Source organism: Suncus etruscus, chromosome 2, assembly GCF_024139225.1.
Source record: "Suncus etruscus isolate mSunEtr1 chromosome 2, mSunEtr1.pri.cur, whole genome shotgun sequence".
Lineage (NCBI taxonomy): Eukaryota > Metazoa > Chordata > Mammalia > Eulipotyphla > Soricidae > Suncus > Suncus etruscus.
In genome coordinates this window covers 165,256,526-165,263,532 of record NC_064849.1, presented here as the reverse complement: position 1 = coordinate 165,263,532, position 7,007 = coordinate 165,256,526, and positions in this window count along the sequence as shown.

Genomic DNA, 7,007 nt, shown 5'->3' with positions numbered 1-7,007 from the left:
ACAACCAAAACTCAAAAACAGATGCCCTTTATGATGGCAGGCTGTGGCAGGAGGTGGCGGCATGGGTGGACTATGGAAATTTGGTGGAGGAAGGTTGACACTTGTGGTAGGATTGGTGCTGAAACATTGTATGTCTAAAACCCAACAATGAATAACTTTGTGAATCACAAAAGTTTAAATAAAATAAATTTAAAAATAAACTAATAAGGGGCCGGCGAGGTGGCGCTAGAGGTAAGGTGTCTGCCTTGCAAGCACTATCGCGACGGCGGTTTGATCCCCGGGGTCCCATATGGTCCCCCCAAGTCAGGGGCAATTTCTGAGCGCTTAGCCAGGAGTAACCCCTGAGCATCAAACGGGTGTGGCCTGAAAAACAAACAAACAAACAAACAAACAAAAACTAACCAATAAAAGGGCCAGAGCTATAGCTCAGCGTTAGGGTGTTTGCTTTGCATGCAGCTGATCCAGGACGAACCTCGATTCGATCCCCAGCAACCCAGATGGTCTCCCAAGGAGACCATCACTCCCAGGAGCAATTTCCGAGTGCATAGCTAAGAGTAACCCCTGAGCGTCACCGGGTGACGTTGAAAAACAAAAACAAACAAAAAAATTGAACAAAAACGCAGTACATTTAGGTCATGTGTCTATGTGTGTACGCTTGTGTATAAGTGAGTAAAAAATCAACATCCAATTTAAAGTAGGTAACTGTAAATAGAGGCTCAATTCAAATACTATTAAGCATAAAAAGGAGGTTTAGAGATTATGCCAGTTACATTGGGAACTTCTGGAGAGGTTGATGTATGTACTTTTGTTTCTTTCTCTGTGCTTTTCTTACACTGCTAGAGTCAGTCTCCCAGAAACAAGTTTTCACTATTAGAAATACACTGTCTTTGTTTTTGTCTGTATCCTTTTAAGTGCAAGATTGACTTATTAAGAAAACTATCTGCCACAGAGGAAAGAAGAGGAAAGGGCTGGGGTGGGAGAGGCAGGGGAAAACTGGGGACATTGGCGGTGAGAAATGTGTCTTGGTGAAAGGTATCGTACATTGTATGACTGGAACTCAATCATGAACAACTTTGTAACCGTGTAGCTCACAGTGAGCCAATTAAAGAACTTATATATTAAAAAAATTGACTTAGTATTCAAGGATCATATAAAACCGTGCTCATCTACTAGGTTTGCCTTAACAGGTGTTGCAGCTTCCTTAAGCATAGAATTACAGTCCCTATGTTATCCCAATGTTTTGATGTCACATGGGAATAATTGCCAGTTTCCAAACAATGAATAAAGATTTAAGCATTTTCCAATATCTACTCAGTAGTTTCTATATTTTAAAATCTATTATTTTCAATATCTTATATCTGGGAAAAAATTCTATGTCTAGGAAGATGTAGTTAGCTAGTTTTATGGAAGCTATTTAAAATCAAAACTACATTATTGGCTTACATACATAATAGTTTAATGGTAGGTTAAGTTTTAAGCATGGATATGTAGGGCTCTGGCTATGTTCTTTGTAATATGTGTTTTTCCCTTTTTTCATATGTTGGTTTAGTTCTCAGGCTGGATTCATTCCTGATGGTGAGATGGCTGACAGTGTCTCATAAAGTGTCTAACAAAATCTTCACTTCTCCCATTTGATAAATTTATTTCTAATTTTCACTTCTTGGCATATTAGTAGATTGATCAAAGCTCTGATTTACAACCAAGCTATAACTAATAATAGCTTCCACACTCCCATGTCTTAATATCTACCTGAAAATGTAATCCTCTCACATAATGAGATAGTAATGATCAATTCAATATATTTACAAGCATTTTATTTATTTATTTATTTATTTCGGTTTTGGGGCCACACTCAGTGATGCTCAGGGGTTACTCATGGCTACGCGCTCAGAAATTGCTCCTGGCTTGGGGGACTATATGGGATGCCGAGGGATTGAAATGCAGTCTGTCCTAGGTCAACCTCATGCAAGGCAAATGCTCCACCTATGTGCCACTGCTCCAGCCCCAGCATTTTATTTTTAAAATAAAATTGTATTCACTTACTATTAGTTTATAATACTACAAACATATGTCCAATACTTGCTGTACCTGCTACCAAAGTTCTAACAGTCACACTGCCCTTTGTCCTATCTTTCCACTTTTCATTCTTATCTCCAATAACTAATATATTTTCTATAGCATTAGAAATATTTGAGTTTTTATTTATATACCACAGATGGGAGAGACTGACAAGTCTCTTTCACCTTCAGACTTATTTCACTTAACATAATTAGCTAAAGCTCTATTCATTTTGTATCAGAAAGCACAATTTCATCTATCTTTTTAAAAATAGATAATGTTGCACAAAATCAAAAATTTTTTTATTCTGTCATCTGTTGATGGACACTTAGGATGATTGCATGTTGTGGCTATTATGAATACTTGCTACTATAAAAATAGATATACAAATATCTTGAATTAGTTTGTTCAATACTTTGAATAGCTACCAAAAAGTGGTATGATATGTCATATACTATCACTTTTATTTTATTTTTATTTTTTGTCTTCTTTTGGGAGCCACACCCAGTGATGCTCCGGGGTTACTCCTGGCTATGTGCTCAGAATATATGCTCCTGGCTTGGGGACCATATGGGACACCGGGGAATTGAACCAGGGTCTGTCCTAGGTTAGTGCATGCAAGGCAAGTGCCCTACCGTTTGCGCCACCGCTCTGGCCCCTATCACTTTTATTTTTTAGAAACATATCTATGTTATTTTTATGGAGGCTTTATCAATTTGCTTCCATACCAACAACATACAAAAGCTCTATTTTCTTCTCTAACATTAACTGCTTTCATTCTTTTTGATTAGGACAATTTACAGATGTTTGGTGATATGTCATTGTCTTTTATTTGTATTTTTCTAATGATAATGAAAGTTTTGTATTTTTTCATATGTTTGTGAGTTGCCTGTATGTCTTTTTTAAGAAAAGCACCTATTCCATTCTTTTTTTTTTTTCCTGGTTTTTGGGCCACACCCAGCGGTGCTCAGGAGTTACTCCTGGCTGTCTGCTCAGAAATAGCTCCTGGCAGGCACGGGGGACCATATGGGACACCGGGATTCGAACCAACCACCTTTGGTCCTGGATCGGCTGCTTGCAAGGCAAACGCCGCTGTGCTATCTCTCCGGGCCCACCTATTCCATTCTTTTCTCATTTTTTGTAGTATTATTTTTTGTTCTTGAGTTGTGTGACTTTTTTAATATATTTTGAATATGCACATCAGCCAGATGAGTGACATAGAACTGTTTTATAATTATTTGTATGTTGTGGGGGCTGGAAGATAGCACAGTGAGTAGGTATTTTTTTATGCATACAGCTGTTCTAGATTTGATCCCTTGCACCACATAGGATCCCCAGAGTCCAACAAGAATCATCCTTGAGCACAGAGCCAACTGTAAGTCCTGAGCATGGCTGAAAGTGGCTCCCAAAAAATTATTAGAAAGATGTGTGTGTGTGTGTGTGTGTGTGTGTGTGTGTGTGTGTGTGTGTGTGTGTGTACTACAGTTGAAAACCTTTTTTAATTTGATGATGTAGTCTTGCTTATTTATTCTGGCCTTTTTGTTGCTGTTTGTTTTGTGACCACACCTGACTGTTTTCAGGGTTTTTTCCCTAACTATGCTCAAGGATCATTTGGGGTGGCCCCTAAGTACCTTATGTAGTGCTGGGAATTGAACCTGGAAAAGCACATGCAAGACAAGTGTCCCACCACACAACCTCTCTGATCCTATTCTGGCTTTTGTGGACCTTGCAAAAAGAGTTGAGTCTCCAAGCATATATGAGTTTCTTTCTTTTTCTTTTTAATAATATCTTTATTTAAAACACTGTGATTAAAAACATGTTTGTAGTTGTGTTTCAGTCATAAAAAGAAAACTCCCCTTTACCAGTACAACATTCTCACCACCAATGCCCATTTTCCCCCCCACCCCCCATCCCCTGCCTGTATTCAAGACAGGCATTCTACTTCTCTCACTCATTAACATAGAGTTTCTGGGGTGTTTTTTCTTTTGCTCTTGTCTGTGTATTTTATGGTTTTACATTTTCTTTTTTTAATTTATTTATAAACTTAATCTATACTTTTTACTTATAAACTTTTTGATTGATTGATTAGTTTTTGGGCCAAACCCCACAGTACTCTGGGTTACCTCTGAGACTGCACTCAGATATTGCCCTGGCAGGCTGAAGGATCATATGGGATGCTGGGAATCAAACCAGGTCCCTCTCACGTTGGCTGCATGCAAGGCAAATACCCTACCACTGTGCTATCTCCCTGGCCCTGTGGTTTTACATTTTCTATATGCATCTTTTATCTATTCTGTTTCATTTTGTTGAATATATGGAACTGAATAGTAAAATAGTTTTGCATGTGGCTCTTTAATTTTCCCAATGTCATTTGTTGTTATTGCTTTCATGTTTTAGTTTGGGGCTCTCACCTAGTGGTGCTCAGTATTTATTTCTGGCTCAGTGCTCAGGGATTTTTCCTAGTGGAAGCCTGGGGACAATATACCATTCAAGTTTTTTAGCCAGTCCCTCAATGATATTTTTTCCCAAAGGTTTCACTTCTCCATTGTATCCTCTTGGCCTCTTTGTCAAAAATTAAATGTGAGTGTAAATGTCGTGTGTATTTGGGGAATCTATTCTATTTCATTAGTCTTTATGCCTTCTTTTTATTCCAACACCATTCTATCTGATTACTATTATTTTGCTGTATAATTTAAAGTCAGGGAGAAGAATTTCTTTGGCTATGCTTGTTCTATTTCTTTTTAAAATAGCTTTAGTATTTTGATAGTAAGTGTTTTGAATCTGTGTATTATAAAAACTTAACATGGTCATTTTAACAAAATAAATTTCTTTCTTTCTTTCTTTCTTTTTTTTTATAGAAAGCCTGTCTAGAGTACAGGTGGGGTGGGGAGGGGAGGAGGGATATTTGGGACATTGGTTGTGGGAATGTTGCACTGGTGATGGGGGGTGTCATCTTATATGACTGAAACCCAAGTACAATCATGTTTGTAACCAAGGTGTTTAAATAAAAAAAATTTAAAAAAGAATAAATTTCTAATCATTGAACATGGAAACATTCTATTTCTCTTCATCTTCTTTTAATCCTTTTTTAGAATAATCTTAGTTGTTATAGTTTAGGTCACATATTTACAATAACATTAGTTCTTGTGGTTTTGATGTACAATTTACTCCACCAAGGTTAGGACCCACACATTTAAGACATATTTAGGGGCCAAGGAGTACTGCCCCTAATTAAGGGATTTTCAATTTTCTTAATATTGTTATGGTTTACATATTAATTGACTTGCAAATGATGTTATTTGGGGTCGAGGTCATGTTTAAAAATGCTCAGAGATCACACCTGACAATTAGTCTGGGATCAGTCCTGGTGGTGCTGTGGGACAATGTGGTACCAGGGATGACCACATGTGGTACAAGCACCTTAAACTCTGTATACCTGTCCAGTCCTGATTGGGAAATATTAAGCCATCTGTGTATTTCCTGGACTTAATCCCACTTGGTAACAGTATATCATGCCTTTGATGTTTGATTTATTTCATCAAGACTATGTTGAGAATTATTACATCTATGATCGTGAAAGATAAAATTTCGCAGTTTTATTTTTGTATGTTGTATTTGTCAGAGTAAAACTGACCTTGTAAATTTTGTTAGGAAATATTTCTATCCCTTTAATTCTTTGGAAGAGTTTGATAAAGGTAATTATTTGTACACTTTTAAAGTCTGATAGAATTTACCCAAGAGGCCATCAATTCTTATTTTTGTTATTAGGAAGCTTATGATTTTATAGAAATATTTGTAATATTTATAGTAGTTTTGCTTTAATTTATGATTATTAATATTAGGGTTTTCTCTCTCTGTAGGCCTAGACAAGAATTAATCGATTTTGTTCATTTTTTTAAGCACTCCTTTGTTTTTGGGTCTCTTCACCATATTTTGTCTACAATTTCATTCTTTGTACTGCCTTTTAAATTTATTTATTATTTTTTCAATTGACTTAGATGTTAGATCAAAATGTTCATTTGGGACTTCTTTATTGCTGTGTGCCTCTACTGTTACAGATTTTTCTCTTAATTACCACAGGAGAATTACCTACGACCTGATAGTTTATCACTTCCTTTTTGCTGATGTACAGATAATACTTTCCTCTTTGATAGATTATTATTTGTTTATAGGAGATTTGTTCAGAAATATGGATGTATTCTTTATATAGTTGAGCTTTTCTAAATTTCCTCAGTTTCTTTTTGTGGATGTTTTCTAGTTTCAAACTATTGTAATAAAATAAAGATGCTTCACAGTGTTTTATTTAAAGGTTTTTTTAAAACTGCACTTTGAAAAACATGCCTATTTTCCTCTTTCCGTCAATAAAACAATTATCTTTTATCTAGATTGATACCCAAGAGAAAGCAGGATATACAGTAGTTAGTTAAGATGAGAAACTTGGGAAAGGGTTTTTCCAGGGAAGAAATGGTTGTGCAACTTCTTTCTGTTAATTGTCTTCCTGCCTTTTTAGTTTTTAAGAGGAACAAATCATCATTCAAAGAAAAATGGCTGCTAGGAAGATGTTATCAAACACATGACAGGTAGCCCCCAGGTCGGAGAAATTTTCACTATATCTTTACTATAAGAAAGTCTCCTCTTCCACTGTCATGCTAATTCTACAGACAGACCCCGAACACCACTTTTGTGAACCAGCATAGCTCTCTTTCCAACTTTTGAGTTCCTTACTGAATAATTTTTTGTTAAGGCACAAACAAACACATAAAGTTTTTAATTTGACCCAAAACATACCCATAACAATGAAATCAAGTTTGAGTATAGTTCATGAATAAATCTGAGTCTACTAAGTCTGGCCACAGGTTTGACTAGAAAATAGAAATAATCCCTAGGCAGAGTCCCAACTGGTTCTAAACCTGTAAAATTAGCAGTGATGTACAGACATCCTGAGAGAA